At 36.3% G+C, this 12,436-nt stretch overlaps 1 protein-coding gene across 4 annotated transcripts in view; it reads left to right on the top strand.

The window, feature by feature from the left end:
- Positions 1–12,436, top strand: part of ADK (adenosine kinase) — a 306,385-nt gene that overhangs the window by 23,508 nt on the left and 270,441 nt on the right. The window lies entirely within an intron of this gene.

The following is a 12,436-nucleotide window of genomic DNA, read 5'->3' as shown; positions in this document are numbered from 1 at the left end:
AGATGTTTGCAGTACATGTGCTGCTATTAGATTCTTATTTTAAACCAGTGCCAAATCCTATAAAACAATGCTATATCTTCTAGGACAACTCAAAAATTGCACTTAGAAAAGCTCTGTGTTTTTGCAAGCTGCATGAATTATTTTTAATGTACAAATTATCTTCATTTTGTAGTTCAACTTTAAACTTGTGGGTTTATGCCTGTCTTGTTATCACATGAAGACTAGGGAGCTATGGCTAAACAATTTTGGGTGATTATTTTTCCAGCTTGCTCCAGTTAGTTTATTTTTTTTCTTGCATTTTTTCCTGTGTCATGAAGTCACAGCAGAAGTGATCAAGTTTCAATGCAAGAATGAGATGCGCATGACACAGTATGAAGGAGAGCATACAACTGCCTAATACAACAAGCTGTAACAAGTGGACAGTAGCAAGAAGTTATAGAAATACAAATATTACCAGGGATGTTTTTTCAGTCTTTGTGTTGTTGAGGCTATTTGTCTTTAGCGTTGAGGTTGGGTTTTATTCTTTTTAGGCAACAGGAGCTTCCCACTGGTAGGAAAATAGGCGACAAAGATCACTGTAAAATTATGCTGTCATTCTAGTCATGAAGTGTACAGTCATCTTCCTTCATATGACCAAATTCACTGCGTGACCGCTCCAACTAAAGGTGGCATGCACTCTCAACTATGGATATTAAGTTAATAGAAAAACAAAAATGGTATATGGTGATGCAGATGTCTTAATCCCAGTGTTTTATGTGGCTTCAAGCTCATACTTCATCCGCTGTTTTTCAAGACAGGAACTGTAGTTACAATGTTAATCTTTTAATATCTAATCTTTATATTTCCTGGCCTTCCAGTAGAAGAGGCAAAGTGTTCTAGAATCTCATGCATCTCTTGGGAGCTCTTTTCATAGAGTTGCTGTGTGAAAAAGAGATCGAAGACCTTCCCCCAAATTTGATTGCTATAACTTCATTTTTGCAAGGCTGTGTTCCACTGTATTTCATTGAAGCTATTTTGGTTTTGAACTGTGCTTGTGATGTTATGTACAGCAGTACTAAATGACAACTAAAGTACTAAACAGAGCACAGGTGTTAGCTGGCCTATGTTAGGTAAAGTGTTTGGATGTGTATCTTGATTAGATATGGTTTCAATTTCAATGTCTGTAGTATTTTTAATCTAGATTGCGATTCTACAAGCTTGGAGTTGTTGGAAATCACATTTCAGAGGATTGTGGGTTGGAAATTACCTATCTTCTTTAATTAAGCGGGGGGGAAAAAAGCGAATCTTGCCACCTTTGTAAAAGTTAGCCTCTGCAAAATCCCTGACTTGTTTCTTCAGCAACTTTTGTGCTAGGGACATGGCTAGCATGTATGAGCTAAGGCAAACTGTAAAGTTGTATCAACAGATTTCACCATTCAAATACCTAATTAATTAATATGAGTAAGTTGCTTTAGTATTTACTAGCTTTTTATTGTTTTGAAAGCACCAACTACAAATTACTGCTTTAGCCAAGAACATCTGAGATGTAGCTGGCTTGTTTTCAAAAGCAGGACGTTTCAAGTTTTATAAGTAAATTGAGGTACAAAGTTAATAAAAGAAGCCTGGCAACCCTACAAAATAGGAGGATATTGAATTTCAAATTTCTGCTGACTCAGAAATACCCAAAACACCTTTTTCTACAACCAGCCCTGGGACAAAACTGTTATTCGGCCAAAGCAGGAAGCTCTTCTGGGCTATAAATGGCAGGAACTGTCCAAATACCTCAGTCCCTTTTTCCTCTGCCAGATCCTTGGATGTCTGGGCTTGCTGTTGCAGTTACCACTGTGGGTGAAGAAGGGTTAAGATACAAAACAGTGACTATGGCTAGAGGTGAAAGGGAGGAACAGTTCTCAGAAGCAGTAATTGCTATTCTCTATATGTCTGATCCTCTTGTGGTAGCAGAGCAAGGAGTTTATCTTTCAAGAGCTTTTCCCTGAATCTCCATCTTGGTATTGGTCCTTCATTTTTTTAAGATGAAATTAAAATTTTCAGTGCAGTAAAGAAACCTTCTCTGCCATTTTCCATATGCTACTTTTTTCCAATAAAGCTAATGCCTTTAGTGGCTTGGACAAGTGTTTTCAGCAGGGCTGGAATTTCACAGTAGCTGCAACACTTGTCTGTAGCTTGTTGTTTGCTCTAGGCAGTGTTAAAAATCATGTTTAGAGAAGGCAAATTAAGGCACATGAACTCCCTGACAATTCCCTATTTAAGTTTCAGTAAGCTGAACTGTCCTGTAACAAGTGCTTAGGTGCAGAGACAAATGATGGAAGAGATCTAGATTTTAGGCAGCACAAAGACTCATTTAGGTTGCAACAATAGCATGGAATTGATAACTTTTGCCTAGCCTGTCACAAACAGAAAGACATCCATAAAGTTGTGTAACAGGAAAATGGAATACATCTTAAACTATATTTTTTTTTAAATAAATAAGAAAAAAGTTTTAACTGGTATGTAAGACTGTTAGTTTCCTTATGATTCTAAATGGAGCAATGCATTTTGTGTTAAATATGTTACACCAGTCTTTTTCTCGGTCGCTATGAATGATGAAAAGGTAAATTCTTAGCACATTTAAGACAGTGAAGTATTTAACATCAGTCAAGATTCAATACAGCCTCAGCACTTCCACTGTCATCCTTTTGGAGGATTTTATTGCTTGAAAGTATTATTCTGGGCTGACTTTGTGGTTTGAGTTCTTCACTGGAGAATACTTGTCTCTTGCTGCGTCTTAATTGATTTTTATTGATGTGACATTTCTTTCTTTTTACTAGAGATATTAAAATAATTGTATTTTAGAAATTCTGTTTTAATTTTTTTATTTTAAAGATAGAAGCAGAACAGATCTAGTATGGGGACAAAGTTGTAATTCAGTTATGAAATGTATTGCATGTTGATGGAGCCTAACACTGTTGCTTTAAGTTTGCAACAGTGTAATGTTACTGCCTTTGTTAATTTGTCCAAACTATTAACCTGTATTTTGTAGAAGTACAGCCATTTGAACTTCATCCTGACACCTAAAGCACATTGCTTTACAAGTCTGTTTTATCCTTAGAAGAAGGAGATGAAGGATTCGTTTTCGAGCATAAAGAAGTTCAGTTGAGTAGCTGGCAGCGCTGTTCATGTATGGCATACAGAGAGTCTTTACTTAGAAGAAATCGTTAAAATAATCTATAAATCTAGGTAGGAGAATCTCAGGGTCACGTCCACAACCACACTACTCTGCCTTAGCTGAATTATATTTTTTACAATTTCCTCTCAAAGCATAGCTGCTTATGCAGTAGTGAGGTATTTGGGGAATTTCAGTACTAGTGCTGACAGGATCTGTTGTTGAACTGGTACAAGTTGGTCCAAACAATATATTTTAAAGTGATAATAGCAAGTAATTGTGGATAACTAGGAAGAGAACAGGAACCCTTTAGTTTATTACTGTTCAGATTATTTACTTGTTACTTCTTGGTTTTTTGGAGGGGTAAGTTTTAATGCAAAAGAAACTTTAATGCAAGATTGTGAAAGCTGGTTTGTGTTTATAATCAAAATTAATTCAACCACAAACCAATGTTTATTTCTGGTTGAAGAAAATCAGTATGTAAAGGTTAGGTTATGATTTCAGAACAGAAACAATGCAAAATGAGTGGTATGACTAAAGAAATGGTTTAAATATTGAAGGCTCAAAGAAATAATATTAAAAGAATATGTTAAAGAGTTCAGTCTAAGCAGAACTGCCTGTAGTTCTGCATAAGTGGAATTAATATTTTATTCCTTGATGGAGTTACTAAAGGTCAACCAAGTATATTTCAACCAGCGTAATGAGTATAGAATTCAGATTACCGATTTCCAAAAAAATGTACAGAGTGTGTACAGCTTTTTAGAAGGTGCTTGCAGCCAGATATTTAAAAAAATCATTACTGGAAAAAACATTTTTCTTTAGCTGTATACCAGAAGTGTTTAGATGTCTTAAATTTTTAGCTCACTAGTTTCTAGTTAAGAAAACTGTTTTGACAAGGCCACTACTATATGCTTAAGGCCAGAGTGATAGGGCTGACCCTATTAAGTGATCATAGTTTTCTGCAGTCTGGTGATTAACAAGCTTTGAATTTTCCTGGCTTTCTTAATCCCTTTTAATAATTTAAACCTATTATTTTTTTGACTTCAATTTCAAAAGCCCTTTAAATCTGTCTTACAATATTAATAGCTCATTAAAGTCCTGATTTCCAACCATATTATCAGTGGGAAGTCTATCTTATTACACTGAATATTTTGAAAAATCTATTTCTGAAAATGCTGATCAAGGGTTGGGGGAGGGGAATCCCAAAGAAGAAACACCAGAACTATACCTAGTAATGTTTATATTTAAATTAGTGATCATATCCATGCAAGAAATTGGGGAAACAAAATGCTTCTAACTTATGACATCAATAACTGTATTTCTTTTTCCTTTTAGGTTTCAGGACTGTAATTTTAATTTAATTCTGTATTGAAATTTAAATTCATCTTTCATTTTAATAATAAATATTGTGGTAAAAAAATCTTTCTGCTAATATTATGGGGATCCCTTTCACCCAGAAATTCCAAGTTTTTTTCTGAAAAACAGATTTGTATAGGATGTGATGCAGCCAAATGAGACTCCAGTCATACTAGTACACAAGAACTGGGTACTAATAACTGGGTAAAAATGAAAACACCAGAAATTCCTCCATGGATTCTCCAAGATGGTCCTTCATTTTCTCAGCCCTGACATTTCTTTTCCAGTAGCAGTGGTTTAAGGTCTGGATTTTTTTTATAAATGAAATGGCCAAGATCTGTGCTTTGAGTTGCACTTAAACTTTTCCTTAAACAGATGCTTTTGTTTTGCTAAGCAGTGTAATTCTCTGCCAGGACAATGCTACATGTTCTTTCCCTAGCTGGACTTGATTCTTTGTCATTGATAACTATGAAGTAATTTATTTTCAGCAGTCTTCAGACAGAAGTATCTTAACCTTCTGTCGTGGTTTCAGCCCAGCCGGTAACAAAGGACCACGCAGCCGCTCGCTCACTCCTCCGCCCCCCTCCGGTGGGATGGGGAGGAGACGGAGGAGAGAAAAGAAAAAGAAACTGGAACCTCGAAGGTTGAGATAAAGGCAGTTTACTGGGACAAACACAAACAGATTACAACAACAACAACAACGGCACTAATGAAAACAAAGTATACAAAAAGAGTGATGCACAGTGCAACTGCTCACCACCCGGGACCCGACGCTCCGCCACTTCCCCCACCAAAAAAACAGAGACCACCCCCCGGCCCGCTCCCCATTTATATACTGAGCATGATGTCACATGGTATGGAATAGCTCCTTGGCTAGTCCAGGTCAGCTGCCCCGGCTATGCCCCCACCTCCCAGGTTCCTGTAAAAGTTAACTCTCTCCCAGCTGAACCTAGGACACCTTCTATTGCTATTTTCTCATTACCACTAGTGTGTGCTTTACTCCTACCTGCATTTCTTCTTCCTAAGCTAAATGTTTTAGCTACATGCTTTTCTGTTTAAAAATATGAAGGGATTAAATAATTAGTAAGACTGAGCACTCACTCTGTTGGTTTTGCTCTTTTTTGTTTGCTCTTTCCTGTTTCTATATTGAAGTAGTTCATTGATGTCTTCAATATTTGACATAAGCTGGAAGCTCAGCTTGAGTTAGTTGCAGATCATGATGCCTGGTTTCCTCCCTCTCTAATTTACTACTCTCTGGGATGGCTTTACCCCTAAGCATATTTTTGTTCTTTTTATTTACCTACTTGGCTCTGCATCTTTCTGTAATTTCAAATTACTGTGTTTGAATGCGTTCATCTCATTGTCTGCTAGAATGTTGTGTTGCCACTACATGCCCTTGCCAGTCTGCTTTCGTCTATGGATTTCATCAGTAACTACTGTACCTAACTCTAGATCACTCAATAATGTCTTAAAATGTCTTAAAACAAATATTTGGACTAGGGTGCATGTATGTGCCAGTTACACAAAACTTTTAATTTTGGTTTAGCTGATTGCATCTGGTCCATGATGAATTTGGCTGCTGAATTTATACACAAGGTGTGGTCTGGGTTGTAGGGTTTTTTTCATTTTGATTTAGAAAGTGCATAGCCCCCAGAATCTGCCTTAGCAAGCTTAAAGTAATGATCCAAACAAATGAAAGTCATGGTACTTACACTCCATATTTGTGTGCTTGAAAAAGACTACTAGGCTACTCAGAAGAGTAAGGCTACATTATACTTAACTGGAATTTCTAAGCAACTGTAGCCTTGTCAAAAATGCAAAAATACTGCTTTGCTTTAAGTAGTATTTTACTCTTGTAGGACAAGCAATTCACTTATTGCCTTTTGACCTATGTATATAGATCAAGTCAGAAGAAATTGAGTTAGCAGTTATGGCAGCATTACTCAATCTGTCTGATAAATTGCAGATGGAAGCTAAGAAACAAGCTGACCTTCTATACCCATCCCCCATAAATCTGATGTGTTACAAATATCTTGGGAGCTTTTCCTTGGGTTTGCTGTGTGCATTGGTCTGTAAATGCTCATGAGGATGCACTGTTGTAGCAGGTTCACATACGGTTGTGTTTCTGACCTGAAAGATCTTGTGGGATGAGTTAACTGCATTTGGTAGAAAGTAGTCAATACAGCCTGAGAAAGAAAATGTGAGCACCAGTGCCCCACAAGCTGGTTGTCCTAGTTTTTACAAGATTAATAATTAAGAAAAACCAACAGAAAAAGGATTGTACTTCTTTATTTAGAACAGTGAAAGCACCCTTAACATCACCTGAAAGTTGAAGCAACATCATTGCTGAATCATTCTTATGGAAACTTCTTTAGATTAATCTGAAATACAAGACGACTATGCTGAAGTCCTTAAGGTTTCTTAACAGCTTTGAAAATTTGTGAAGAAATGCTTCTGCAGAGCTCTGTCTTAAAGGTCTTTTCTTTTATTGATGAAGCATAGCCTAGTATAGCATAAATTCTACTTGTCCAGTTAATAATGCTTTGGGTCTCTGACAGAAATCACCCTCTGTTCCTTTTTTTGATGACTTTTATGCAAAGTTCAAAGAACATGTTGGAAGTCCTACCCTTTCATACATTCCATTTTTAATCAATCTGGGAAATACTTAAAACAGTAACTGCAGCAGAACATGTCAAGTACGATAAGCTTATGGAATAGCAAAGCCCAATTGCATTTAAATGGGAGGAAGGTTTGCACTGTGGCAAAAAGTTTGTATTGGTTTGTGTATCAAACAAGGCAGAGGAATGTCTGCAGATATATGTTTAGAGCTTCCTAGGTTGTTTTAATGTCACAACTTTGTATTACTGAAACAGTTTTAATCTTTTTTTGTGTGCTGACTACTCACATTGATGGTTAATGCAAAAAAATTCTTTTATCTCTAGCATCTTGTTCCTTGACAAGTATTCTTGAAAATATTGATGAAAATATTACTCTGATATGTATGCAGTTTTTTGTACCTCTTTGTTTCTGTGTAGTCTACATGATGGAGATCTTGTCTTGGCTATTCTGGTCCAAGCAGCAGTGTATATGTCTGTGCTGATTTTTAGTTTAATATATGTGCAATTTTTAGCTATTGTTTCTATATGAGTTTTTCCTTAGGTTGGTGGATTCAAGTCAGAAATTTTGAAAGGTGAATTAATTTTGAAGCTATGAAAATATTGGCATTTTTAAAACATGTTTGTTCATCACCAGTTTTTATTTTGGGCTTTAGGACAGGTGAGTTCTACAAGCTTTTGAGGAAACTCTTGTTCATAGAGCAGATCTGAACTTGATATTAATTTGGAGTTTTTCACCAGTACATTCTTAGCGTAGGCTGTATTTTCTTTTTAATTTGGTTAAGGCTTTGTAAAATTGGGTTCTGCCTGAAGGGAACTGTGCCTTATGGCTGTTTGTTACATTAAAAGCATTATTGTAAAAATGCTGACTACAGTCCAAACACATTAATTTTCATGCTCTCTCATATTAGGAGCTGGGAAATAAAAAAGTGTGGAGTTGTAGGATTACCATTTCAGAAGGATATTTAAAATGCATTGCATAAGTTAGAGCTGAACTTGCAGGTTCTAGTATGCTTAAAAAATGAAAAGCAGATATTTAATAAAAATGTTACATTTCTGCAAAAACCAAAATTAAGATGATAAACCTGTAGGTGAATGCTAGGGAAGTCATATACATGTAAGAGGAGAAGAGTATGCCACCTTCATCAGGTTTTTTTGTAGCACTGTAACCAAATAGAACATGTTGGTCAGAGTTGTATGTCGAGCTGTTACACACAGTAAAACTCTTCCAAGTGGTCTTGGCATTTTTTTGATAGAGTATATTTAGCTGTATGTACAGCCAAATTTCCTTAACACCATTCTGACTACCTATAATATCTGTCCTCAGAATGCCTGCAACAATCTTTTAGTCTGGGTCTGTGCTACTTTGTTTTCAGGCTTGTGGAATGGAAAAATATTTAAGATTAATGTAGTTGTGAATTTATAATTAATGTTGTAGGGGGCTAAGTTTGATATTATGTATATATCTGCATGTACATAAAATTTGGTTCTGGAAACAACAATTGGGAAGGAAGAAACTAACATGAAGGTCAGATCTGAGTTCTGGTAAGGTTATTGGTTACAGTAAACAAATGAGGAAAAAAGAAAGGTTCAGGATAGCTTTGTCTTTGGAAGTTGAAAATGTCCTGGATAATTAAAATTCAGTATTTCAAGATTTTTCTCATTGAAATATATCCCATTTGTTAATGTTCTGAAGTTATGGAGTTAGGAACTAATGGGAGGCATTCAAATGACCTTGCTCAGCAGGCTAATTTAGACATTCTGTATCACTATGCCCCATTGTAGTGAAAGGACAGAGAGACTGCTTTTCCAGAGTGTGAATAGAAGTTGAGTCTTTGTTTCTTGATGAAACCTAGGGGCTTAGCTTGCTCATTTGTCCTGATAAGTTAAATGCCTAAACATGCCTTTTTGTAACCAGGTTGGAAAGAATACTGTTTTAAAAAAATATGTCGACACTGAAAAGAGTAGTGTAAAGCACTGTGAAACTTCTCATTTAAACTGGATTAGGGGATGGATGGTAATGATCTTTGTTAGCACCTATCTGCAGCTACCTCACTTGAGCTTTGATCAGAATAGCGTATGTTAGAATGACTATGATAAGTGACATCTAGAGGTTAGACCAAGATGTTGTGGCTTAAGAAATTCCGTAATGAACTGAGGTGGGGATAAAGCTGCTGTCTTCCAAAAGTGGAATTTTTACCCAAGGTACAATCAGCCTATTAGACTGTCAGAAGCCATCAGCTGTGATGCTTAGAGGCTGGGATGTGTGTATCTGGGCAGGCAGCTGCACCAGTTTGGTGGAAATATGCAGCTGTGTGGTGTGATAATTGCTGCAGTTGGGGCACTTTTTCTGTCCATCTTCATGACTGTGTGCAGCTGCCATTTTTAAGGGGGTGGCTGGAACACTGGCTACTCTTCCAGCAGATTAAATGTCTGAAAGACATATCAAAGTGTTTAAATGTATCATTTTTGAAATGTACTACAGTTTGTTTTGACACTTACCTATACAATCTTTCTGTAGACCCTTGCATGTTTTTATTCTTAGGCCCCTTTTTTGAAACAGGATCTTGAGCAGTGATGAAGAGACTGCTAAGCATTTGAAACTATCACAGTTTGGTACTGGATAGTTGAAAAGACTAATCATTATTTAATGTTCTAGGATGTTTTGAACTTTGAATTTCACAGGGTAGAAAATAGATAAAAGTGAAGTTGTGGTCCCTTCAGTTCCTTTGCTCACTTTCATAGCATATTTGCTTCTCTTCTACTTAGTAGTTTAATGCTAGGTATGTAAACGTATAATACATGTACAATATGTTGTTCTGGTTGCTTAGATTGTTTTAAATGTCCTTACTTAAATTTTTTTGACTGCATATCTTTAACTTCAATTTTGCATTTAGTATCCTTGGCTCCTAAAATGGTTTTTTTTGGAGAAACTCTCCCAAATCTAACCTTCATCATTTAGGAAGAGCCAACTGGTGCTTATCAATCTTGCCTATGAAACACATGTTGGGAAATATTATGTAAGCTGGTCACTGTGCTAGTTGCACATTTAAATTTGTTAAATACTTCAGCAGCTGTGTATGAAATATAATATGCATCCTGTCTTAATGTATAAAGTACTGATAAAAGTTTGAACTCTACAAGACTGTTCCTTTATGGGAAATTTCCTTTGACAAGTTGCTATCAAAGCAATATCTTTAGGGATCAAGGAAGAATATTGGAAAAATGCCATATTCATGGTGAAGGAAGGGGGTGGTGGTGAAAAAAATTGGGTAGGCTATGGTTCACCAAAGGAACCATTCTGCAAACCTTGGGGTAGCAACTGTGTGCCTCCCGCACCCCTCTGTGGTATGTCAGTAACATACCCGAGGCGAAAATCACACATCTGTTAAACAGCGTTCCCATTATGTTACATGGTTTCTGTTGTAGCTGATTTACTAGTCTGAATAAGTAGTGAAGAGTTTTATTTGTTTTTTTCCCTCTAAATAACTGTGGGGATTAAATTGTGGTTTAAAAAAAATAAAAAATGAAGAAACATGGGATCTGGAAGCTTTAAAAAGCTCAAGTATAGATATTATTTCTATATCCTCAGCAGATAAAATAGTATTCAATTCTAGCTGAAGTAGTCTGAATTCTGGTCAGAGGAAAAGCATGCAGTGTTATTTTTAGTGAAGAATGGTGGTGACTTTATGTGGATATATTTTTTAATGGGCAAAATTATCTCCATTTACAAAATCAATTGCATATTAGCCAAGGATATATCTGTCTATGACAGGCAGATCCTTTTAACAAATGACGTGATTTCATTTTAAATATGATTGCAAGTTGCATAAGAAGAGTTAGTGTCCTTTGACTTCTGAAAGATGTTCCTTTTAGAATTTCCTGGTAGCTCTTTGCTTTTTCTCTGATACATAAGTATTTTCTATCAATAAAATGCTTATTAAGACATGACAAATTGAGATAGTGGGGAGGTGTAGCAGCATTATGAAGAGACTGGTATCTGGCTAGTCCCTTTTTCATTAAAGAAAAAGAGCCTGATACAATTCACTACAGAAAACATTGATTTGGAAGTAAATGTAAGATCACAACAGTTAAAATTTGTGGCTTAAAGACTGATAGTATGGTAAACTATAAAGAAGACTTAGCAATTAAACCAAGTGACCTGAATCTGCTATCGAACAGTGTGTTATGGTATAGTCTGCTTCCTGTAAGAGTCAAATGTGAACCCTGTGTTTAGAAAGAGAATGTGGATGGACCCCACTGTATCCTGATTAGAAGTGACTACATGAAGGGTTTAGCAGCAAAGTGGATAAATGGATGCAAGTCAGTGTGATACTGTGGCAAATAAGCTAAGGCAGTCTCTGCATATGTAAACAAGAAAAATAGGTCAGTCAGTTGGTGTCTTGTATGAGTGCAGCATTATTGAGCTTGAGAATATGTCTGGGGTTGATGCTGCATTTTAAATGGATGCTGAAAAATCAAGTTTCAGAGAGTATCATCAGAAGATGCTATAAGGAATAGAGAACATACACTTTATCTGTTTATATGAAACAAACATTAATTTGCAAGATAGCTTGATTGTAGTTGGTTGGTGACCAGAATCTTTCCTCAAGAGGAGTAATCTATGGTTCTGCAGTTGACTGGAGCAAGGAACAAAAACAGAGGGCAAAGGAACAGTGGGAACCTTCTGCAGTGTGAGCAGTTAGCTGTTTGGAGAATTATCAAATGGACACTTGACTTTTAGCTGCTTGCATTATGTATGACTGTCTTACAAAACAATCAATCAAAAAAACCCGAAACAAAACCAAAAAAAACAACCCAAAAAACCAAACCCTGCAGAAAACCATAGCAGTTAATTTTGTGGAATATTTTGAGATGGCAAAAGATTTTGCTCTGAGGCAGAACAAAAGTGAGGTCACTTAAAGGTTTTCCAAAGTGAGTGACAGTGCAGCCTGACTAGTAGTAGCCTGTGCTGGGGGAGACTGGGTTCCTTTTTCCCTCTGATTCAGACAGTGTAGGCAACCTGTTCTGTTAAATTGCCTATTAAGTTAAGGTAGCAAAGAAAGTTTCTCTCAAGGTCTCACTTTCATCAGAAGTTGCCTGTATGGACTGCAGAAATTTTCCTGAATAGCCTGTTGTTAAAGTATATTTTTTTCTATACAATATTTTTGGTATTGATTATAATAGTTTTATCTGGTACAGGGGGAAACACTACAGCTGGTTTTAGTGTTCACGTTGTCTGTATTCCTGTAATGTTGTGTCAGATCCAAATTATAAGATCAACGTACAGTTTATGTTATGAAGTACGATGATTTTGGATATA

Source organism: Accipiter gentilis, chromosome 9 (assembly GCF_929443795.1).
Source record: "Accipiter gentilis chromosome 9, bAccGen1.1, whole genome shotgun sequence".
NCBI lineage: Eukaryota > Metazoa > Chordata > Aves > Accipitriformes > Accipitridae > Astur > Astur gentilis.
This window is presented reverse-complemented; position numbering and strand designations above follow the sequence as displayed.